This window comes from Crinia signifera, chromosome 4 (genome assembly GCF_055691185.1).
Source record: "Crinia signifera chromosome 4, ASM5569118v1, whole genome shotgun sequence".
NCBI lineage: Eukaryota > Metazoa > Chordata > Amphibia > Anura > Myobatrachidae > Crinia > Crinia signifera.
The window spans coordinates 85,768,165-85,794,112 of NC_139220.1; the positions used below are offsets into that span (position 1 = coordinate 85,768,165).

A 25,948-nucleotide genomic window follows, 5' to 3' on the forward strand; every position below is an offset into this window, starting at 1 on the left:
AGCTCCCAGTTCCTTCGTCTCCTTCTGAGTCAGATTACGTCTGCGGCTCTGCTTCCATGCCCGGCCCTGATCCACTGTTACCTCCTTTCCGTGGGTCACGTAAGTGCTCCAGTGGAGCCTGGTATTATCTCGCTTTTTACTCGGCGGCTTGCCGATTTCTTTTGTTTTCGGGGCTGCTCAGCCCGTAGTTTAAGTTGGGGGTTCTGGACTTCGCCCCGCCGTGGGCTTAGCCTGCCTATTTCTCTGGTGGTTTCCAGTGTACATTTCTCTGTTACCCTCTGCCCGTCATTCCAGTTCCTTGTTAGGCAGGGTTCCCCGTTCTTGGGGTTGCTTTGGAGATTCGCTGTGCTGTGTTATACCCGTTGTTTGGGGATTCCCCGAGTCTGTCTCTTGTGCCTGCGACTGGGTGGCACTCCCATCATTGGCCAGGTGCCGTCAGATAGGGGTTCTTACTTAGTTAGGCCCTTTAGTTAGATCATCCTCTTGAGTAACCCCCTGATGACCGCTCACCCTTTGTCCTTCCCTAAGACCTGGCTGCATCGGGGCTGGTGCGGGCCTAACTCACTCCTTCGAACGCGGCGGCCACAGGTGAAGTCTAGTTCCTGCAGGGGTTTGACATCTGCCCGGGGGACTCAATAAAGCCAGTGTAGGTTTCGCTGTGGCCGTCCTAACCAGCGGTCCCGGCTATGGGCTCACGCCTGATCTCCAGCTTCCAGCCTCCGTTAGTTACATCCAGCGCCCAGGTGGCAACCGTAACAACTAGTAATGCTGGGGCCTGGGACTGACCTTCAGCCTGGGCCCCCAGCAGCAACTCCCCCTCGCGTGTGCCAGCACCCTCCCCTCATGGGCCGAGGACCGGCATCCCCCTCGCGTGCCGGCACCCTGCCTCCCCCTACCCCCAATTACTATTACTTACCAGCAGTGGCAGCGGCCCAGGCTCAAGCAGCGGCAGTGCACCCTCCTTCTTATTGGGAGTCGGGACTCAGAGCACTCACTGCACAGTGCAGCCTGCAGAGTGCCGACCCCCGCTGCAATGTGTATTGTGCGTGCCTGGCCGCCGGGTGGGGGATGCATTGTGCGGGTGCGGGGGATGTGTGTGTGTGTGCGTGTGTGTGGTGGTGCCGTGCCACTGTGGGCAACTGCCCGGGCCCCTCCAGAGGCCAGGGCCTGGGACAGATGTACCCCTGGCACCCCCCTGTCGGCGGCCCTGGGAGAGGCTACTAAAGGCATGTAGTGTAACTGGCTGCAGAGTGCACGGGAGAGGCTACTAAAGGCATGTGCAGTGACTGCCTATGGAGTGCACAGGAGAGGGAGAGGCTGCTTATGACATGTGGAGTGATGCTAACACTTACTGAAGTTTCTAATAATGAAAAGAGGTGATTTTGACCATAGCAACCAATCAGATTCTGTCATGATCTTTTTTTGTCAAGATCCTTTTGTAGAATGCAATAGAAAGATGATAGACATACTTTTAGAAGCTTTTGCAAATTTACCCTTAAGGGTGGGATGCATTAAAATACATTGCCGCCCCTCGCTGCCGGACAGCAGCAATGCTAGCACATATGTAATAATATATGTGGCTAGCATCACAGTGCGGTGACGAAGGCCACCCCCAATACCTGTCATGTGGTGTGCAGGGGGGTCTCAGTCACCTCAATGTGTGCCTTCTCCTCCCCTCACACTGAGAAGCCTAAGCAGGCTGTCCCCGGCGCCTCCTCCTCCCCCCTGCAGCCGGAAGGACTTCCGACTGCGTTGCTATGCTGAAGGTAAGTCGGGGGGGGGGGGTCGGCGGAGGTGGCGGGTTGCAGCGGGCAGTGATAGAAGCCTATAGGCTTCAATAGGGTATCGCCACCCAAAGGTGGCGATACCCTGCCCGGTGAAAACGGGGCTGTCTGGTGTTAATACATTTGAAAATGCATAAAGTAAGCGATCCAATGATCCTGGGCCATCTTTTGAATCCCGAGATTCTGGACTGAAAAACTCCCAATACTGGAATTCCTGGAAAATACCGTAAACTGCTTTAAAACAGTCCTTAAACGGGTGGGTTGTGGCATGCAGGTTGAGCAGAGGGGGCAAGCAGGTTCGCCGCACAATGTCGTTGCTTGGCAGTGCTTGAGTAAAGCACTGCTGGTACTCAGAGCTGCCTGGCAACAAAAGGTCAAATGAATTAAATTCCTGCAAAACCTGCCCTACACCTGACCTCCAGAAATGGAAATCTATGCCCATTTCTTGGGCTGGACATGCAGTCAAGATGAAAGTCTTGCTGAGGCTGCTGAGTGTATTAGCATTTGCATTAGCATTAGCATTTAAAATGCCTAAGAATTATTTTGTCTTTATATTGTAGATAACCGAAGTTAAACCGCAGTAGTCGTTCACAAAAATAAATGTAAAGGAAGGCTTGCATCATGTACCTAATGTACTAACACAGTGGTCAGGGAACTCGGTCCTCATTACCCCACACAGTGTATGTTTTGCTGGTAACCCAGCAGGTGCACAGGTGTACTAATTACTCACAGACACATTTTATAAGGTCCACAGGTGGAGTTATTTATTTAACTTGTGATTCTGTGAGGAGATCTGCAAAACATGCACTGCGTGGGGTAATGAGGACGAGTTCCCTGACCACTGTACTAACACATTTGGCATCTCTGAGTTATTACATAGACAAAATTATGTATGTTGGAGTGCAAATGGGAAATATAGAGATTGCTTCAGCAATTCTGCAAAGCCTGACATTTCAGTTTGACTTCCTAGTTATGGTGTTGGAAGCAAACACTGCAAAAAAAACCACAGACACAGTCAGACAAGAGTTACTAAAGTTCCAAGATTGTGTGCCCTGTGAGTCCAATACTGAGATTACTGAATTGTATTTGAAAGTTAAAAATTCTGAAAATTCAAACAACTCTGGATAGGGAAAAACGAACTCCTAAGTTTTTTGAAACCTGGGAGAGTTACATTGCGACCCTCCCGGTAGAATTTCAAAAGAGAAATGAATCCACACTACAACATACAGAATGGTATGAACAGGGCTGCCAAGAGAAATCCTGGGCCCCGGTACAACAGCGTCATGGGGCCCCCCTGGAGTGGCGAGCAACAGAAAAGAGGTGTGGCCATTAAAGGATATAGGGGTGTGTACCACACCATATACCCTTTATGCAACACAATAGTAGACCCCTTATACTTGCCCCTTACACATTATGCTACACAAAATTCAAATCGATTACTTCCTGCCCCGTTCGTATGCAGCAGTGTGGATAAAAGCGTGGGGTGGTGGATATGGGTTGGGAACTAGGTAATAGCTCCCATCCTCCGCAAGGACCCCACTGCTGTCTGCCCATCCGTCACAGGGACCCTCTGCCCCCCTGCGCTGCCCAGACCCCTATGCCATACAGCAGGGGTGGCCAGCCCACGGCTCCTCTCCCCAAGATCTGTGACTGGCACGATCATCCCCATTTGAAGCGCCGCCTCTGGAGTATAAGGATCCCAAGCTCACACACGCAGCAGGGAAAGCGGCAACAGTTCTGGCAAGAAGCAGCAGATGCCACTACTTGCAGTATCGCCGAGCTGAGCTGCCGGTATCTGCTGTGTCCCCCAAAGCTACAGATCCGGCGCCAAGAGCAGCTGCATTGTGATGGCCAGCGGTATGTGCACCTGGAGGGAGAGGGGGGATTGTGTCCATTAAACCTCTTTAATCTCATGTGATCCTGGGCAGCATGGTCCCACCCAGATCGCATTCCATATATGATCCGTCATAAATGGGCCCCATGTAGCCTGTTCCCTTCACACACATTGGAGGTCATTCTGATTGACCACAAAGCTGCAAAATTTGCAGCTTTGCGGGTCATCTAAATACCTCAGATTTCACGCATGCGAACGGATGTTTTACATCATCATCGATTTGCAGCTTGTGTGCAGGGCAGTGCGGTCGCCGACCATCAAATGATTTCTCAAGCGCTCGCAGATCTAAGTCAGTCTCTGCTGTCTTAGATCTGTGGCGCTCCTGTACGAGAAGAGGGCGGGCAGCTGACATCCGGTGACATCAGCTGCCCTCCCCCGGCACCCACGTCATGGGAGTTCCCATGGGCGCAAACCATATCCACCACCCCTCGCTTCCGTCCACACTACTGCATGGGATCGGGGCGGCAAATAATCGGTTTGCTCGCTCAGACAAAGTGGCTGCACATGCACAGCATCGCTCCCCTGTGTGACCGTGCGGGGGAGCGAACCAACCTGAATGAGGGCCATAGCCTGTTACACACACACATAGCCTGTTCCTTCACACATACAGTACATAGCCTGTCACACACACACACACACACATATATACATACATAGCCTGTTACACACACACACACACACACACATAGCCTGTTACACACACACACACACACACACACACACATATATACATACACAGCCTGTTCCTTCACACACACACACATATATATATATATATATATACAAAGCCTGTTACACACACACACACACACACACACACACACACACACACACACATAGCCTGTTACATACACACACACATATAGACATACATACATACATAGCCTGTTACACACACACACACACACACACACACACACACATAGGGCGGGATGTACTAATGCTTGCCGCCGCGGAAGTTGTCTTTTATCTCCGCGTTCCTGCGTTCTCGAATGCACTAAAGTAGCGGTGGTTTTGTTCTGCTCTTCAGTAGCCCGTCGGGGAGTATCGCGGGACACCCGCGACGAGACTTCCTCCTCATAGACGGCTGAGTAGAATTGTCACGGCTCACATGCACTAACAGCTGCACTGTTTGCTAAAAGCGATTAAAGCAGTGGGCATTAACGCCACAATAAGCTGGCGAATTTCCTCATTATTTTCTTGTATTATTTGTCTACAGCATATTTATTTGTATATAATATATATATATATATATATATATATATATATATATATATATATATATATATATATATATATATATATATATGTAATATTGCCAGCACTGGTACTTGGTGGATGGATAGGAGTATGTAAGGATGTAATTAAGTATTCTTTCATATTGGGTTATACAGAACCCTTTGACATTTTGCAAATCCCTTAAGGTACCGTGACCATCAACAAGTGCGCACTGCGCATGACGGCAAGGAAATAAACCTGCGCATGCGCAGTACAAAAAAAAACACACCATGACGGACGCACTGTCCGCAACTCCAGCAGGGAAGTCTGAAGTTTAGAGCATGAGGCGGACGAAGATGCACCAGGCAAACATAACGCAGCATACAACAAACGTTAGGTAGGCGAAAAAATAATAATAAATTGCGAAATTTAGTACATCCCGCCCTACGCCTGTTACACACACATATATACATACACAGCCTGTTACACACAGTAGCGCACGCAGGGGGGTTTCTGAGTACCCAGAAACCCCCCCAGGAGTCTAAGGGCACTGGGCTGAAAGCTGAGGGTCCCCTCTTTCCATGGGTACAAGAATTTTAAAAATCGGCCCTTGGGAACCGGAGATATCTGACTTCAAAGCAGTGGTCCCCCTCCAAGCCTGTTAATTGCTCTTCCTAGTCAGATATTTCAGGTTCTGTCTGTATAAGAGTTTTTCTGAGGGTATATTCCAAAAGCTGGGATTCTCCCCCTTCAATGGACACTAGTAGCTTGTCTCTACTGTTCCCAAAACCAGAGATATCAGCCTTCCAGCAGCTGGTTACTGCTCCAGCTCCACACACCTGGTATGTAGTTTTATATACTCGTTGGCAGCCACCAATATCATTTGGTAGGTGGGATTCTCTAGTTTTTAATTCCTGGAAACTGGAGATATCTGCAGTCAAGCAAGCTGTCCTCCCACCAGAAATTATGAATAATAAGCCCACTCCACTATACACCCCTCCTCTGCATATTAAACATCCTCTACCACCCTGGAAGTTATGTATCAGGGCCCCTTCATTGAGCCCAATGCCCCCTTCTCCCACCCCATCTCCCACCATCTGTGCAGTAAAGGTGTAATTAGTGGAAATTACTGATCCAGGCCCTACATGCTGAGCGGTTGATATAATACCCCCTACCACCTGGGGGACATCAAAGCTTCCCCCACCCCTACCGCTGGAGGATCGGTAGGTGCCCCAATACATTGCTATGCCCAGGGGTCTACACTGCTGTTGACGCCCATGTATGTATATATATGTATAGATATATATATATATGTGTGTGTATGTATATATATATATATATATATATATATATATATAAAATTAATATTATTATTTATATACATTTGGTCTATCTATTATACTTTAACTGACCCGGCATATACTGGGTCACCTAAGTGTCCATCTCCGTCCCTCTGGAAACCCCCTTCTGAAAATCCTGCGTTTGCCACTGACACACACACACACATATACATACATACAAAGCCTGTTACACACACACACACACACACACACACACACACACACACACACACACACACACACACACACACACACACACACACACACACACACATAGCCTTTTACACACACACATATATATACATACATACAAAGCCTGTTACACACACACACACACACACACACACACACACACACACACATATAGACATACATACATAGCCTGTTACACACACATAGCCTGTCACACACACATATATACATACACAGCCTGTTGCACACACACACACACACACACACACACACACACAGCCTGTTACACACACACACACACACACACACACACACAGCCTGTTACACACACATATATCCATACATACACAGCCTGTTACATACACACACACACACACACACACACACACGCTTTTTGTCTGTTCCCCCTGTCCATAGCCATGCATTGCGGGCGGCATTACCTTTTGGAACAGGAACTTGGAGCAGGAGCAGGACAGCCATCGCTGACCGGGCTTAGGCAAATTCGGGGGCGTGGCCTAATCGCGGACCCGTGGCCACGCCCTTTTTTTTTTTAAAACCCCGATTTTTTTTTTTGTGTGTGTCGGGACCCGGGCCCCCCTGGCAGGCCCGGGCCCAGGTAAAATGTACCCGCCCCCCCTGCCTCTCGGCGGCCCTGGGTATGAAACAAGGATGCTGCTGGGTGATCCCCCTGTAGTGGTGGCTCAACTGTCTCAGATACTTTGGGGGGCTCTGGAACTATAGGATCACGGTCGTCATAATAAAATTTACTGCCGATGATGGTGTATTAGCCGTAATCTGAATATACTCATTAAAGGTCTATCATAAATTATCACTCATGGGAGGTTTTAGGTAATTTCATATATAACTTTATTTTGATGAAGAGTGTACATGCAATATTCAAGTTATGTTAAACAATAAGATAATTGTCTTTCAAATACAATTGATTGTTGTACTATTGAAAAAATGTATAATGTATTGAAAATAATATTTTATGTTATTGTCATGACTATATAATGCAATGCACAATAAAAGATGTTTAAAAAAAATTCTGAAAATTTAAGTTTAAGTGCTACAATTGTCACAAAAATTCACAAATCAATTAAATGTAAGCATATGAATATTAATCATGTGCATAGGAAGAAATGCAATGGCAAAAACAAATCAGCCCAGATAACAGCTGAAAAGATTGTTAGTATATTGATTCAGGTGTGACAAGACATTTCAACTTCTTGATTCAGGTGTGACAAGACATTTCAACTGCAAAGAAGAATAGTTCTCCAGGTTAACCAAATGTACCACCAGTAAAAGTATTGGCAGCCAAGTAGCTACAAAAGTTTAAATTATTTAAGGTTGTTTAAATATTAGAACAAGAACAAAAGTCACAGAAATCCAAGATGTGATTTATGTAAAAGAGATGGGAACACATCTTGCTGCCATCAGTTTCCTAGAATAGAGAGGCAACAAAAGGCCACATTTACTATTGATCGCTTAAGCGTTTAGTAGTGCAGTTTCCTGATTGTCTGAATACTGCGCATTAGCAGGACCCATTCTGTCCTGCAATCAGTGTAGTATTCCTTTACCTAATTGAAAGGGGAGGGACCTGTGCAGAGGCAGACAGTCTTTTGAAAATGGGGACATTAAGAGGTTCTCCATGAGGTCTGAACTCTAAACTGGCCCGTCCATCCGAGATACCAGATTATCTCTAAAACAGCTAAACAAACCCTACAGTATAACGCCACCTCCTCCATGCTTTACTGTATCTATTGTAAACACTGCCATTAGACATTCTTTTTGAAGACTCCAAACCCATATACGTCCATCTGATCTAAAAAGTTTTATATCTTTACAAATACGTGTCTGCTGCAGGACCACACGATTTCGCTTGATTGGAAGTGTTCAATTACTTTTGTCTGCAAGGTGTAGTTAGTACATGGATATTAGAAATACTTTGGTTTACTTTTGTAATGCCATTGTAATGTCTTTAGCAGAAATACAACTCTAGATTGCTAAATTGAATTCACTTGATATACTATAACATACACATGTATATTTCACAATAAAATATTTATTATATATAAAATAAAAATATGCAGTTCACAGATTAAAACATTTGTGTACAGATAAAATACGATATAGGTATCGGAGGAGAGCCTTGCACCTTAGGGTTATCTAGAAAGGGTGAAGGGATACACACACTTATAGTGAAGGGTGGAGATAGGAGGCCAAAACACAGTAAATTGTGTGGTCAGGCTCACTCGTGTATTGTTAGAGTTGCAGGTTGGCGAAAGTATGTAGCCAAAAAGGGATGAAAGGTTCTGGTATAATTCCAAGAAAGGGTTTGGTATTTCCTCAATGCAGAGGTCAGGTCCATCTAGTGTAGAATGTGAATTAGTTGTCCTCGCATCAGCTGGTGAATATACAGAGATGGCAGAAGATGGCTCCTACTCCCAAAGGGGCACCTCTCCTCCCCTGCATGTTTGAATCCGTTCATTGAAAGCCATTGATATCGTTTCTGCGCCTGAATCCCCCTCCTAGCAGGATCATAGGTGTCACACTCTCTTTATTTTAAACATGATATACTGTACATAACATACATACATACACACACACATGCATACATATGTTTATACAAGGTGGTAAGTGTGTGGGAGGGCGGGGGGAAGGGGGGGGGGGGGGGCAACCAATATTTATCCAGCCTCTAGGCAACTAGGACAAACTTACGCCACTGTCAGGAACGGTGCCCACCTGCAACTCTACAACTCTTACAATACACAATGAGCCTGACAGCACAATTTACTGTGCATTAGTCTCCCATATCCACCCTTTAATATAAGGGTGTGTATTGCCTCACCCTTTCTAGATAAAGAGCAGGGCTTCCATTTGATACAGATATCGTATTACAGCTGCACACAAATGTTTTTATCTGTGAACTGCATATTTCTATTTTGTATGTAATAAAAATGTTATATTGGAATATACATGTGTATGTTACACTAAGGCCCTTATTCAGATGTGATCGCAGTACAAATTTGTTCTCAAAATGGGCAAGTCAGATTTGTGTAAGTTATTTTGTTTCTGTGCAGGGTAACTACTGGCTGCATTATGTTTACACTGCAATTTAGATTTCAGTTTCAACACACAGCACCCAAATGTAACTGCCCCACCTGCAGTGCTCATGGTTTTGCCCATTTTGAGAACAAAGTTGCACTGCGATTAGATCTGAATAAGGGCCGATATCAATTGAAACCCACCAGTATTCACTCAATCTTATTTATTCCATTATCTGGAGGGTCCTCACCCCCCAAGAACAGCTGCTAAGTCAGCGTCCTGTAATATGGTCCCTTTCTTTCTTGGTCTGTTTTGCTAAATGAAATATTTAGGGTCTTCCAGATTGCTTCAACTGACTTGATTAGTAATGTAATGTAACAAAAATGATATCATCACATGTTTATTTCAAAAGCATATGTAAAACTTTTAGTAATCATACCTTTTATCAAGCCTGTGTGAGTCAAATCTTTCCTTGATGTTCCAGAGATGTCTTCGCTGTAAAAGTAATTAATTTACACCATACTCCCTCAGCGCTATTCTGATGTCACCACTGAATACAGCCTTACTCACCCATGACTATCGCTACCTTGTGCAAAGCCTCTATGACTATAGCATAGATTTATTAATCGAACTAAGCGAAAAAACCAATCTACAGTGAATTATTTTGCAGAGAAAGATTTAAAACCTTTTGTTTGTGGCTTTAACTCAACATAAAACTATCCTTTGAGTGAGCGATTTTGGAAAAGGCATGAAGAAACCCATAGTACAGTATGTCAGCGTTTGGCTACCAGACAACGATTGTGAAATGCTTCAGTAGATACTAGAAGGGAAAACAATTATTTTTATTCTTTTTCTAAGAAACACATTTTCAACATAAAAGAAGTGGACAAATTGATATGTTTCTCATTGCAACCAATCAGTTTCTATCAATAGATGTATAGTATGTACTTCATTGAGGCTCGCTAGAAGCTGATTGGTTTCTTATTTACTTTTCCACTGTTTAAAAGCTTTGACGTCTGTTCTTAGTGGGCTTGTTGCAGAGCTACAAAGTTATCCATTAATAACATTAAATATTCTCCTTGGCAGTGGCTCCACCTAAGCTATTCTCAAGAAAAGGAGAGTCATCAGGGTTTAGCCGTAATCTGGTATGATGTAAGTGCAACTATACTTTCACCTCCTTCCCTCCCCCCTACAATATATACACACAAACAACATCAATTTCCCTAGATCTATCTACCTATATCCAGGGCCGGATTTAAGTAACTGAACGCCCATAGGCACATCATTCTGTGCCCCCCCCCTCCGTGATTCCCTTCCCACAATTCGCGCGCCCTCCTGCATTTTGTGGGTCCCCGCAATCCCCCTACTGCGATTTGCGGACCCCCGCAACCCCCCTCCCGTGATTTGCGGGCAACCCCTCGAACCCCCGTTCCGTGATTCGCAAACCCCCCCTCCCGTGATTCGCGGACCCCAGCAACCCCCTCCCGTGATTCGCGGACCCCCCTCCCACATTTCACGGACCCCCGTGAGAAGGGGGGATGCTGTGCCGCCCCCAGCAGGTGCCGCCCCTAGGCACGTGCCTCACGTGCCTAGTGGGAAATCCGGCCCTGCCTATATCTATCTCTATACCTGCAGATTCCCCTTGTGCAGGATAAATATCAATGGGACACTGTCAGTCAGTAATGATCAATAATGACATTCCCCAAGAATGCCTTTTTCTCCCTTATCTTTATGTTGTGCATAGAGGGTCTGGCTCAGTGGCGTAGATTGCGCAAGGCAGCCCCCGCCACTGCTTGGGGGAGAGGGGGATCCTACCCGGCACACTGAGCTGCTGGTTTGTGTCAGACTGACATTATGTGCTGCTGGTGCGCCGCCTGCCGCTCCCGCACAGGCGGCGCACCAACAGCACATAATGCCACGGGCCGAGCCACGTGTGCAGCCATGACAGTCTGACAGACTCAGTGTCAGACTGTCACATTGGCCTTGATGGGTGTATGGCTATCCAATGTGAGGGTAGGTGGGCGGGCGGCTGTCGAATGAGAGAGCAGGTGGGCGGGCGGGGGTGTGGCCTGGCATGGAGTGACAGTGTAAGGCAGCAGCAGTGAATAATGAATAAATAACAATAGCAAAGTTAATGATTAAATATTACAAAAATCACAGCACTTCAAGCACTTTAGGAGCACATCCTGACGAAAAGGCTACAGAGCCTTGAAACGTTGATGATGTCCATATGATTTTGCATATATAAACGCATTTTTGTTTTCACCAAAATCCGTGGAGTGCCGCCTTATTCCCCTGTAGCCATTGAATTGGTGGTAGGGGGACCTGACTGTATATGTGTATATATATATATATATATATATATATATATATATATATATATATATATATATATATATATATATATATATATATATATATATATCTACTGTACTGTATATATCCCCTGCAGTTACCCATTGAGCAAGTTTATACTGCCTTTACTCTGTGTTTTGACAGTGTAATATTCTCCTATGCAGTTTGCGGCCAGTAATAACAAGTGCAAGGGGGCCCCCCTGTCTAAAGTGCCTCGGGCCCCCCGAAGGCTTAACCTGGCACTGTCCCGGATCGAATATTTACATTGACTGCTAAAGGGCCTATAAGACGGAGGAATTACAGGAGGCCGGCAGGGAAACCACAAATATGCAGGGTAAACCACAAATACAATTTTGTGGACCCTGAATCGGGGGTACACATCCAGAATATCGAAAGGATGTGGGGGGCTGCCAAATAGAGGAATAAGAAGCTCCAAGGCACTGCAAGGCAGGCAGCACTTAAACTCATACCTGCAGGGGTTCATGTGGAGGAGAAGTGTGGCTGCAGACAACCCTTTTGAAAGGATTTTATATGTACTGAGCCTCCTGCCAAAGGGTACTGTAGTGCCCCCTTAGTGCCTGTCTTTTTTTCTTCATCTTTTTCATTATCTTGTTCCTTATATTGTTGTTATTATTATGTAATCTTTACTGTTCTTAATGTATTTGTGATTTTTGTAATATTTAATCATTATCTTTGCTATGGTTATTTATTCATTATTCATTATCTTAATCATTTCTCACTAAATTTACAGTTTGACATTAACATGTGTCCACATTACTGTCTCAGATGTGTTGTATGGCTGCTGTGAATGTGTTTTTGAAAGCACCCCACTATCCACGCCACCCCGAAGCATGGCGAGCACAGCGGAACGCGTCCTCCCGACCTTTTCATACCCCCACTATCCATGTCAGCGTGGAATTGATTTTATAAAGTGGGGTGAGCGCAGCGAACCACCGAGCCCGAAGTGTGGCGAGCGCAGCAATCCCCACAAGGGGACGCGGATTACTTTCCATATTTTCCACATCCCCTCGCCATGCTTCGGGCTTGGTGGCTCTCTGCGCTCGCCACACTATAAAAGATCAACTCCACGCCGACATGGATAGTGGGGGTATGAAAAGGTCAGGAGGACGCGTTCCGACACCCCTCGTGGCGCTCGCTGCGCTCGCCACATTCGGTGTGGCATGGATAGTGGGGGAACGCTGCGCTTGCAACGCTATAGGGTGGTGTGGATAGTGGGGGTAGCTAAAATTGGCAGTGAATACATTACTTAAGTAAGATCGCATTGCATCGTGAGGTACAATGCGATGCGATAACCTGCGTAAAAATAGCAGTGAATAAATTACTTAGTATTATCGCATCGCATGACACTAAAACTGGACATGCAATGCGATTTCCTTACACAGAATAGCCCACTAAGCAAATTGCTTAGTGGGTGCCCAACTACTACATAAGTACCAAATGTTTTCCTGCATGAAGTGTGCCTCTTTTCAAATTCAATTTTCCTACCATATAATATCTCCGCTCTTCCTGGTAAATCCTGGAAAGTTAGTCCAGGAGGGTTGTGGGGGTGGGGACAGTATGGTTGGTATCATGAATGCATTAACATGTCCACCTGGCCACAATTTGCAGATGGGCTCCCCAAAATTTGTTACACTCACAGATACTCTGGGAGAGTGGGTAAGTTTGATTAAATATATCCTTCTACACAGGGCCAGTTTAACAATGGGGTGGATGGACTCATCACCATAACAGAATGATGATCGCCAGACAGACACCAGCTGGCCATATGGTTGGCCATAAATCATTCATTATTAAAATTTGACACATTTATGCAATCTTTTATACTTTTGTATATTTAGGGCAACGTTGTGGCTTATAGTGTATGGGTTCTACGTGCCTCTTGGCAAGTGCCTTAAGTTATGACAACAATAGCTGGTATATAATATGATTAATAGAGCTGCCACCACATCATGCAGTTTAAGAGACAGAGCGGAGCTGATGCACATACCCAGTGTACCAGCTTCTTCTACCACGTTTACTGTATGTGTGTGTGTGTGTGTGTGTGTGTGTGTGTGTGTGAATCTGGGCTCTCAAACATAGCAATGGACCAGAGAGCAGCTGCCAGGAGATTGTGAGTTTAGAAAGTGCAGTACTGGTTCCATTATGTTTCTGTATTTGTTTATAATTATGTTTTCCTGACCACTTATCTTCTTTAAATGTTTGAAACAGCCTATACTATACTATTACTACTATTCTATACAGTACCAGTGTATAAAAAAAAAATAAAAAAAAAATTCTGGGCTGTTACCGCTCCCCCAGACTCCCGTACTTAAGGCCCCCTTACATTATGCGATTTGGGCACGATTTTGCCCGATTCGAATGAATCGGGCCGTGAAATCGTCCCAAATCGCATATGGTGACATCCCCTCCGACCCGATGCGCGGCCCCGTGCGCATCGGATCGGAGATGGGAGGTCGGACGGGCTGCACATAAGATTTGCTAAATCTTATGTGCTGCCCGGAGCCGTGCTCCCCCACAACAGGGGACCTACCAGAGTCAGGCGCAGGGAGCCAGGCAGCATCAGCGGGAGCAGGGGGGGCGGCGCAGAGTACCAGGGAGCCGGGCAGGAGAAGACGCTGCAGCAGCAGCACTTAAAAAAAAAAGGGCCATACAAACGCATAGGAAGCCATTCATTGGCTGAGACCTCTCTCAGCCAATCAGCGATTGGCTGAGACCTCTCTCAGCCAATCAGCGATTGGCTGAGACCTCTCTCAGCCAATCGCTCATTGGCTGAGAGAGGTCTCAGCCAATCAATGGCCTCCTATTTGTTTGTATGGGGTTTTTCTTTTTTTTTGGAAGTGCTGCTGCTGCATCGTGTTCTCCTGCCCGGCTCCCTGGTACTATCACATGCAAAACTTGGCACATGAAGTGCCATCGCATGTGATCCCTCCCGGGGAGCTGCTGGGACAATCGGGTCCGACTTGTCGTTATGACAAGTCGGACAAATGTAAGGGGGCCTTTACTCCAATGTGCTGCAGAGTGGGAGAGTTTGGATTACATTTGGAAATCTTCCTTTTGCCACTGACCTCCTCCACTTCTCATAATAGGCTCTGGAACATTTGCAGCTCCAGGCCCATAAGGCCCTTAATCTGGTCCTGCTTCTACAGCTAGCAATGTCATTCGTTTTGTATGAGAGCATAATACAAGCACCGAGCTGACTGCATTTAGCTGGGAACACTACAAAACACCCAGGAACAATGCTGCGCTGCCGTGAGTTTGGCCTGTCATCTGTGTTCTAGGTATTCGCTCCGTGTGCTAACAATAGACAATAAATGGTAAACGCTAGACATTTATAATGCTCTCATAATACCTCTCGAAAACAGTTTTTTTTTTAAAGACCTATAAATTAAATGCAGCAGAAGATTCCCTAATCCACATTTGGTAACAGTACATACGTATCAGATAACAGCGCCCAATTTATTTTATAATCACTATGCATCTGTTTCAGCAGCACTTAAATGTAGGCTGTATAAAGTGTCTTGAGAAGATATATTTAATAACCTTGAACTGCATTGGGCATTCATCCAACATGAAAATAGCAGCAGTACCACATAGCTAAAAATAAAATAAAATAAAATGCAAGACTATTGTCCTTATTTTGCTTGTTCTTCTGTCATAGTGCCAGAGCACCAGAGCACCAGAGCATGGGAGACTATACCACAGACTGTACTGGCTGGATAAGTCCAGTGGGAGCACAGACTGGGCATGCTCACATCTGTGCCAAGTGTTCTGGGAGAATATAGCAGCATTTAGTTTCGCTTATTGCGCATTATCTTGGGTAACTTATTTAGTGTTCAATAACCCTGGCTTGGCTCCGAATAACAGGTTTACAGAAGCATTAAAAGTCTGACCAATTTGAGCCGAAGGAACGGACCACACATTTCCTTGACCTAGTCCACACCCAAGGTTACATATTATTTCTATTAGAGATTGGATTCCATCCTTATTTACGAAAGTGAGTCTTTAATAAGCAAGATCAAAGACTTCACTAGACTTCTGTTCCATAGGAATACAGCCAGAAAGAGCCTCAAAGCCACAAACCTGAGGTAAGAGGGAATTTGGGATTCTTTAATTGATCTACCCACATGGAGATTATAATAATATGTTCTTCATCATATAATTACTTCCTCTGTTATATCAGGTTATTAGGCTATTGACTGCTTGCTAACTGCTAGTAAATACAGATCAGACTGGACAGTGAGGAAGCCAGGTCTGCAGTAACAATGTTACATAATACAGTGTTTCTGAGGGTGCTTGTTATGTTGCATAGGAAAAGAAGGTGCAGTAACTCTTTGTAAATAAACTGCAAAATAGAAATGGAGGGTATGATGAGAGATACAGTACTTACAGTACTGTAAAAGCATTGTCCTGTCCTGGATCTCAGATACTCACAATTATATACTCAGATACTCACAATTATATATATATTCACAAACCACATCAGTGTGATCTACCGTACAGTGGTTTAAAAGTACACAACGCTTTTGTTGCAAGTGTATCCCTACTGACTCTTTGATCCCTCGTAGCAGTAGTGTCATAGATTTCCCCTGAGCCTACTCCTATGCACTCATGTTATTATATTAAAGTGTTTAGTACAGGTTAAGTATCTCTCATCCAGATCTCTGTTATCCAAATTATTCTGAAAACCATAGTTTCCAAAATGTACCTGTTTTTTGTGCTAAAAGCACTACTGGGAACATCCGCAACTGGCACTACTGGGGACATGATATGTACTTGGCACTACTGGTTACATGATATGTAACTGGCACTACTGGGGACATCTGTAATTGGCACTACTGGGGACATATTTAACTGTCATTGCTGGGGGCATGATATGTAACTGGCACTACTGGGAACATTCTCAACTGTCATTACTGGGGACATGATATGTAACTGGCACTGCTGGGGACATGATATGTAACTGGCACTGTTGGGGACATTATATGTACTTGGCACTACTGGGGACATGATATGTACTTGGCACTACTGGTTACATGATATGTAACTGGCACTACTGGGGACATCTGTAATTGGCACTACTGGGGACATATTTAACTGTCATTGCTGGGCGCATGATATGTAACTGGCACTACTGGGAACATTCTCAACTGTCATTACTGGGGACATGATATGTAACTGGCACTGCTGGGGACATGATATGTAACTGGCACTGTTGGGGACATTATATGTACTTGGCACTACTGGGGACAGGATATGTAAATGGCACTACTGGGGACAGGATATGTAAATGGCACTACTGGGGACAGGATATGTAAATGGCACTACTGGGGACATCTGTAATTGGCAATACTGGGACATATTTAACTGGCACTGCTGGGGCATGATATGTAACTGGCACTACTGGGAACATCCTCAACTGGCACTGCTGGGAACATGATATGTAACTGGCACTACTGGGGACATGATATGTAACTGGCACTAATGGAGACATCTGTAACAGCACTACAGAGGACATGATATGTAACTGACACTGCTGGGGACATAATATGTAACTTGCACTACTGGGACCATGACATGTAACTGACACAGCTGGGGACATGATATGTAATGTACTAATGGGGACATATGTAATTGGCACTACTGGGGAAATGATATGTACAATAACTGGCACTACTGAGGACATGATATGTAACTGGTACTACTGGGGACATCTGTAACTGGCACTGCTAAAGACATGATACATAACGGCAGGGCCGTAACTAGGGGGGACTGGGGGGTCACTCGCACCGGGCGCTGGAGGTGAGGGGCGCGCTGACAGGTATGTCCGTCCATCTCCTACTAGCGCGGCTGCAGGAAGCGCTGATGACTTCGAAAAGACTTGCCGGACGCTGATTGGCTGAATTCAGCCAATCAGCGTCCGGCAAGTCTTTTTGAAGTCATCAGCGCTTCCCGCCGCAGCGCTAGTAGGAGACGGACGAAGATGCGGCTGCGGGGTGAGCGGTGAGAGGACTGTGCGGGGAGGGGGGGGTCTCCGGCGCCAGGGACAAGGCGTCAGTTGTTCGGTCCCCCCTGTCAGCTGCTAACTAAGCAGCGGGGAATAAACGCTGTGCGCATGCGCACAGCGTCTATTCCCGCAGCCAGGGGGCTGGGGGCATGGCTAGAGGCTCACAGAGCCTCTGGGTCATGCCCCCATAGCGGCAAAATGGGGGCGTGGCCTCGCGGGAGAGCAGCGATTATAGGCCACGCCCCCAAATTAGGCCACGCCCCCCGAAAATTTCGGCACGCCTCCGGCGCGCAGCAGCATCACTAGGAGGGGGGGGGGGCACCAAAAGACTGCCTTGCCCCGGGCGCCGGAAACCCTAGTTTCGGCCCTGATAACGGACACTACTGGGGACATCTGTACCTGGCACTACTGAGGACATGATATGTAACTGGCACTACTGGGGACATCTGTACCTGGCACTACTGAGGACATGATATGCCACTGCATAAACTAGTCCTGCATAAGCTAGCTGGTTCTCCGACCCCTTGCCTGTTTACATCCTGCTATCTAGCCACCACCCACTTGCTTGCACCTCTTGTAATCTGTCTGTCTCCCCTTCCTACTAGATTGTAAGCTCCTCCGAGCAGGGCCCTCTTCCCTCCTGTTGTCAAAGCCCTCTTCTCTTCACATTTACTCACAGCTCTCCTATACATCATCTGTAACTGCACTACAGAGGATACGATATGTAACTGCCACTACTGTGGACATGATATGTAACTGGCATTACAGAGGACATGATATGTAACTGGCATTACAGAGGACATTATATGTAACTGGCACTACTGGGAACATCTGTACCTGGCACTACTGAGGACATGATATGTAACTGGCACTACAGAGGACATGATATGTAACTGGCACTACAGAGGACATGATATGTAACTGGCACTACAGAGGACATGATATGTAAGTGGCCCTACAGAGGACATGATATGTAACTGGCACTACAGAGGACATGATATGTAACTGGCACTACAGAGGACATGATATGTAACTGGCACTACGGGGAAAATCCTCAACTGGCTCTACAGAGGACATAGTATGCAACTGGCACTACTGGGGACATCTGTATCTGGCACTACTGAAGACATGTTATGTAACTGGCAATACTGAGGACATGATATGTAACTGGCACATCTGCACCTAGCACTACAGTGGACATGATATGTAACTGGCACTACAGAGGACATCTGTACCCGGCAATACTGAGGACATGATATGTAACTGGCACTACAGAGGACATGATATGTAACTGGCACTACTGGGGACATCTGTACCTGGCACTACTGAGGACATGATATGCCACTGCATAAACTAGTCCTGCATAAGCTAGCTGGTTCTCCGACCCTTTGCCTGTTTACATCCTGCTATCTAGCCACCACCCACTTGCACCTTTTGTAATCTGTCTGTCTCCCCTTCCTACTAGATCAGTGGTGGCCAACCTGTGGCTCTTGAGCCTCATGCGGCTCTCCCCCTTGTAAAGTGCGGCTCCTGCTCCCACTGCTGCCCGCCGCCCACCGTCTGTCCCAGTACCCCCTGCTGCCGGTTCCCTGAATCCCTTCTCCTTCTGAGGGGAGGAGAGCGCGCATCGTGCATCTCTCCTACCCCTTACTGTGCATCCTTGTGACTGGGCCGTCCGCCAATCAGAGCTCGTGGGCCAGCAGCCAATCAGGAGCCGGCCAGCGAGCTTCGATTGGTGGGCGGCCCAGTCACAAGGAAGTGAGGGGGAAGGAGACGCGCGGTGTGCTGTGCTCTCCTGCCATCGGTGACATGACAGGAGGACTGCAGGGGGACACCAGACTGTCCTCTCCTCGCCTGGCAGCAGCAGCAACAATGGTGAGTGCTGCTGCTGGGAAATTTGCACTGTGGGGGCATACCAGCTTTTTGGCACTGTGGGGGCATACCCGGCACCGTGTGGTGCATACCTGGCACCGTGGGGGGCATATGTGTATCTGGCACTATTGGAGGCATATTTGTATCACACCCACCCAAGGGGTCAAAATAGACTACGCACCTTTTTTTGGCACATGCGCCTTCGGCGCGCGCATGATGTTGGCTCTTTAGCTTGACTACCAATATTTTTCGTCTCTTTACCTCTGACCGGTTGGCCACCCCTGTACTAGATTGTAAGCTCCTCCGAGCAGGGCCCTCTTACCTCCTGTTGTCAAAGCCCTCTTCTCTTCACATTTCACTCACAGCTCTCCTTTACATCATCTGTAACTGGCACTACAGAGGACATGATATGTAACTGGCACTACAGAGGACATGATATGTAACTGGCACTACAGAGGACATGATATGTAACTGGCACTACAGAGGACATGATATGTAACTGGCACTACAGAGGACATGATATGTAACTGGCACTACAGAGAACATATGTAACTGGCTCTACGGGGAAAATCCTCAACTGGCACTAGAGGACATGGTATGCAACTGGCACTACTGGGGACATCTGTATCTGGCACTACTGAAGACATGTTATGTAACTGGCAATACTGAGGACATGATATTTAACTGGCACTACTGGGGACATCTGCACCTAGCACTACAGAGGACATCTGTACCCGGCACTACTGAGGACATGATATGTAACTGGCACTACAGAGGACATGATATGTAACTGGCACTACTGGGAAAATCCTCAACTAGCACGACAGAGGACATGATATATAACTGGCACTACTGGGGACATCTGCACCTGGCACTACTGAGGACGTGATATGTAACTGGCATTAATATGTCCAAGAGAATTGCTTAGCATTTAAATTCAGGGGCCAATTCAGACCTGCTCGCACAGGGGTGGGGGACTGCACATGCGCATAGGCATTAATGCGAATGTGGAGACACCCGCAGCGAGCGCCTTCATCAAAATTCATTAGCCGAGGCACTCCCTGCCTTACTTAAATGCATTAAGTAACTAAGGGGCACTATGTGTAGTGTAATGCAACTAAGATTGTTCTGTTTATTTGGACCTATGGTTATTTATCATTATTACTATATAAAATATGTGATGTGAGACCAAATATCGTGATATAAATGGAATTCTTTGAGAAAATTTTTTTTTTTTAGAATCTTTTTCTTTTTCTTTGGACCTCTAGTGAAAATATTTGTTAAAAGATTTATATAATCAAAATTAAATTATATTGAACATGTAATCATTATAATATGAAAAATAACTAAACTAAGATTGGAAGTTCCCCTGGTGGGAATAGAACCAGTGTCTAAACAGCTGAATTGCTGATGGTTTGTCTCTTCGCCAACTGAGCCACAGGCTCTACTGATAAGGAAGTTGCGTCTGTTAGGAATATTTGAGAACATAGGCCCTTATTCTGATCGATGCGGATATTCCCGCTTGCGTACGGGCCGCCGATGTTTATCTTCTGCGCATGTGCAGAGGTCACTCTGCGCATGTGCAGGCGATTTCGCCGCAAGGATTCTCTATACGCCGCACAGGGGGCGTAGAGGGGCGTGAGGGGCTACTTATCCTCATTACCCTATGCATACGCCCCGCGTTTCATGGGCGTTCCCATGCAAACGCGGGGCGTATGCATGGTAATGAGGCCGTGACGCGTGGGTACGGGGCGGGCATCTGACATCGCCGGATGTCAGCTGCCCGCCCCCATACAAGATTTCACACGGACAAGTGTCCATGTGGTCTTGTGTTGCGGGACCTGGTGGAGCGTGCGGCCCTGCATTCGATGTTCGGCGACCATCGAATGCAGGGGCTGCTCCCACCATGGAGGAGGCGTATCCCCGTCCAATTTCATGCGGATCGCCACATATCCGCGTACGGACGGCCGTGGCGATCCGTATGGAAGGCGGGGATTCGCCTGCACGGTCGGAGCCGCATATGCGGCTCCGGCCGCACCAACCAGAATAAGGGCCATAGTGTGTTAGACACTAATTGTAAATAAAGGTATTATATTACTGAGTAATGAAAGGAAATCAGATTATTATTGTTACCAACCTTCAACGGTGCCATTATTTGATGTATGTATGTATTTTAGACATTTTGAGATAGAGCTAAATGAAATAAAAATGACACAGTTTGTGGTATCATAAGAGATAAGTGAACAAGTGGTTCTTAACCCTGAACAAAGAGGTGGGTACTTGTGTATTTTGGCGGCGCCCGTCGCAGGCATCGTGTGCCTTAACTTTAAGGCACACGACGCGACGCGATGGATGCGATTTCTCCATAGGCTGCAATGTTAAAATATTTTTAACATTGAACCCGATGGAGAAATCGGGTCCATCGCGTCGCGTCGTGTGCCTTAAAGTTAAGGCACACGACGCGACCGACGCGACCGACGCGATTTCTCCATAGGCTTCAATGTTAAAATATTTTTAACATTGAAATACTGTCGGTCGCGTCGGACTTGTGCCATTATAATGGCACAAGATCAAATGTAGTTGATAAAGTCCATCTAACATAGAAAACAATGGGAAATGGGCCAATATGGCCCATTTCTCATTGTATATGGCCCCGTCATGTCCAAACATAAATGCCCCCCATTGTCAGCAGCACCCCAGTATTGACGCCAACCCGAAGCGTGGCGAGCGTAGCGAGCCCGCGAGGGGCGGCGGTACGCGTCCTACGACCTTTTCATACCCCTACTATCCACGTCGGCGTGGAGTTGAGAATAGAATAGTGTGGCGAGCGCAGCGAGCCACCGAGCCTGAAGCGTGGCGAGCGCAGCGAGCCCCGCGAGGGGACGCGGATACCTTCACAGGTATCCGCGTCCCCACGCGGGCTTCACAGGTGTCCGCGTCCCCTCGCGGGGCTCGCTGCGCTCGCCACGCTTCGGGCTCGGTGGCTCGCTGCGCTCGCCACACTATTCTATTCTCAACTCCACGCCGACGTGGATAGTAGGGGTATGAAAAGGTCGGAGGACGCGCACCGCCGCCCCTCGCGGGCTCGCTGCGCTCGCCACGCTTCGGGTTGACGTCAATACTGGGGTGCCGCTCACAATGGGGGGGCAGTTATATTTGGACATGACGGGGACATATACAATGAGAAATGGGCCATATTGGCCCATTTCCCATTTTATTCCATGTAAAATGGACTTTATCAAGTCCATCTTATCTTGTGCCATTATAATGGCACAAGACCGACGCGACCGACACGATTTCATTGTTAAAATATTTTAACATTGAAGCCTATGGAGAAATCGCGTCCATCGCGTCGGTCGCGTCGTGTGCCATGTTAATGCACACGACGCGACGCGATGGACGCGATGGACCCGATTTTTCACACACGATGGACGCGATCCTCATCGTGGGCGCCGCCAAAATACACAAGTACCAAGAGGTGCATTGAACACAGGTGAGCCCTAATGATTGCCTCACAATGATTGGATGATTCACCCTTAAATACTAAGTAAGCCACCATGTCTCCCATATCTTCTGAGGGAACCGTCAAATCCCTATGACGGAGAAACGCGTAAAGACTGGGACTTTTACTGTGTTAGGGGAGGACCAGTAGCCACATTCCCTAACTCTGTTGTCCTGGCCTAGTGTCCAAGGGTGCGTGCAGGGCTTCGCCTGTACTCGTCCCGGCTGTAAGGGCGAATTAGGTCCGCCCAGACTGGGGCAACACAGGCTTGAACCCCCTCTGGGGCGACACAGGCTTGAACCCCCTCTGGGGCAGCTGCGACCTTTGGGCCCCCACCTCGGGGCTGCGGCCTTTGGCTGGCTCGGCGGGCCCCCGGCATCAGCCTGGCTCGGCGGGCCCCCGGCATCATCCTGGCTCGGCGGGCCCCCGGCATCATCCTGGCTCGGCGGGCCCCCAGCATCTGAGTCAATCACCTGGGCTTTCCCCTTAAGGGTTTGCAACTCTGACTTAATATGAACTGAAATCCCATCATGCGGGGAGCACCTCCTCTGCTGATTCTTAAACCCAAAATGGGGTCTCCCAGCACTTAGACCAACCGTATTAATCAGAGCGCTTTTACTGGGAGACTCAGTAGAGCGCTCCTCTGCCACAGTGGAGACAGGCATAGATCTGACAACCTGACCTGACTTGGCCAGAGGAAACACCCTGTTGCCACCACTGGAGTTGCGCAAAACACAAGTTTGCACAAAGTGGCCTGAATCTCCACAGTATAAGCATAGATTAAAGTCTCTACGCCGCTGACGCTCCTCCGATGGGAGCTTCGGCCGTAGAACACTCCTATGCATTAACTGAACCTCTGGGTCTGAGGACTTGCTGCCTAATACCTCCTTAGGCAGGGTCTTATTAGGGGCTGAATGAACCCCAGTGACCTCTGGGCCGAAACAGAAAAATTTCTGTTAGGAGTTTTTGCAACTGCAGTAAGGACTGCTGCAAAACCTCTAACTGCCCAGGTTTAAAGGCAGTAAATGCCAAATTTAGAGCCGCTAAAGATCCTTGCATGGCCTGCATGATATAGCCGTGCAAGGTTACAGACCAGACACAACAAACAATGATACGACAAAAAAAAAATGTGACTCGACAATGACAGTGACAAAACAGATACAGTGACAAGGCAGATACTGTGACAAGGCAGGAAAACTGCTGGACTGAGAGGGCAGAACTCAGCTCCAGAGTTTATCTGTTAGGGCCGGTTATAATGTTAGGGGAGGATCAGTGGCCACATTCCCTAACTCTGTTGTCCTGGCCTAGTGTCCAAGGGTGCGTGCAGGGCTTCGCCTGTACCCGTCCCGGCTGTAAGGGTGAATTAGGTCCGCCCAGACTCCGTTACAAGCAGGTCTTATGTTGGGACAACGCACCCGTGGAGACGGACCAGGAACAAGAGGACAGACTAACTAAGGTGACCTGTGGACCACTGATCCCCCAAAGGCTAAGGAGCCTGATGTGGCTCCAGGGGCAGACACGACTGAGGGCAATGCAGGAGTAACAATACTCAATTGATGTAATAAAACTAAACGGGTGTAACAATACACAATATATAAACAATAAATGGCAACAATGCTCTGTGGTGGTAAATATCAATTAAATGGCAACAATGCTCTATAGGTGGTATATAACAATAAAATGGCAAAAGTAGACAATTCCAGTGACCTATGTACCTATACACAGCTGAGATGGTAAACAGCAAACGTGATAAGTGAGGAAGAGATGGGAGAAAATCCCCAACTTATCTGAGAGATAGGAATCTGCTGGAAAACAGGAATGCTACTGAGAGGAGGATGAGACAGGATCAGGGCTGGATCGCTGAATGCTGAGGTGAACACACTGGACAGGCAAACTGAGCTTGACAGGAAGGACAAGCCTCAGGACACGGGAACCAACAGACTGGACAGGTGGGGTAATGCCAAGGAACCGGGAACACTCTGGACACACAGGAAAGAACTATAACCGGCATGGGACTGAATAACCAGAGGGTTTATATAGAGAGCACAATGTGGTGCTGATTACACATTGCCTACAGGTGAGCACTGCAGGCTAGAAGCCTAATTAAGACACACCTGAGTCCTGATAACACACCACTGAACGTAAGCTGCAATGGCCCAGGCTGACCACTGGAGGCCACCAGCGAGTAAACACACACACATGCTGGAATAAACCCAGGGAGCAGAATCCAGGGAAAACAGAAAAACTACACACAGAATATGTGAATCTGCACATTACACCGATCCGCTGGAGGCGGATCATAACATACTGCCAATTGATCACCTCCTGATTTATCCTGCAATCCACTTTCCATACTGCTATTATACGGAGCCGGCATCTGCGAGCCAGAGGGAGACCTGCGATGACCCCCCTGTGCATATTCCATCTAAGACGCAGAGAGCAGCAATCAGGTGTTGGAGCATAGCAAGTGAGTTTACGGCTGGGTAGAAGTCACTCCCGGCGCTCGCACTTCAGTGCTACGCCGGTAGAAGAGACCGTCCCTCATATTGGCCCTTATTCTGGTTGGTGCGGTCGAGCCGCATATGCGGCTCCGACCGCACCAGACGAATCCCCGCCTACAAGACGGATCGGCACGGCCGTCCGTACACGGACGGCTGCCGATCCGCATGAAAATGGTGGAGGCGTACGCCTCCACCATGGTGGGAGCTGCCCCCTGCA

General features: G+C 47.3%; 1 protein-coding gene across 5 annotated transcripts in view; it reads left to right on the forward strand.

Annotated features, from left to right (window-relative positions):
- Window positions 1–15,563: 15,563 nt before the first annotated feature.
- Window positions 15,564–25,948, forward strand: part of FGF1 (fibroblast growth factor 1) — a 283,447-nt gene continuing 273,062 nt past the window's right edge. For 4 of the 5 annotated variants that reach the window (XR_014473371.1, XM_083181927.1, XM_083181924.1 and 1 more), the window contains exon 1: window positions 15,565–15,937. The gene's annotated coding sequence lies outside the window, so the exon portion shown is untranslated. Of the gene's footprint in view, window positions 15,938–25,948 lie in introns of all 5 variants that reach the window. The other variant, XM_083181929.1, reaches the window with a different exon arrangement.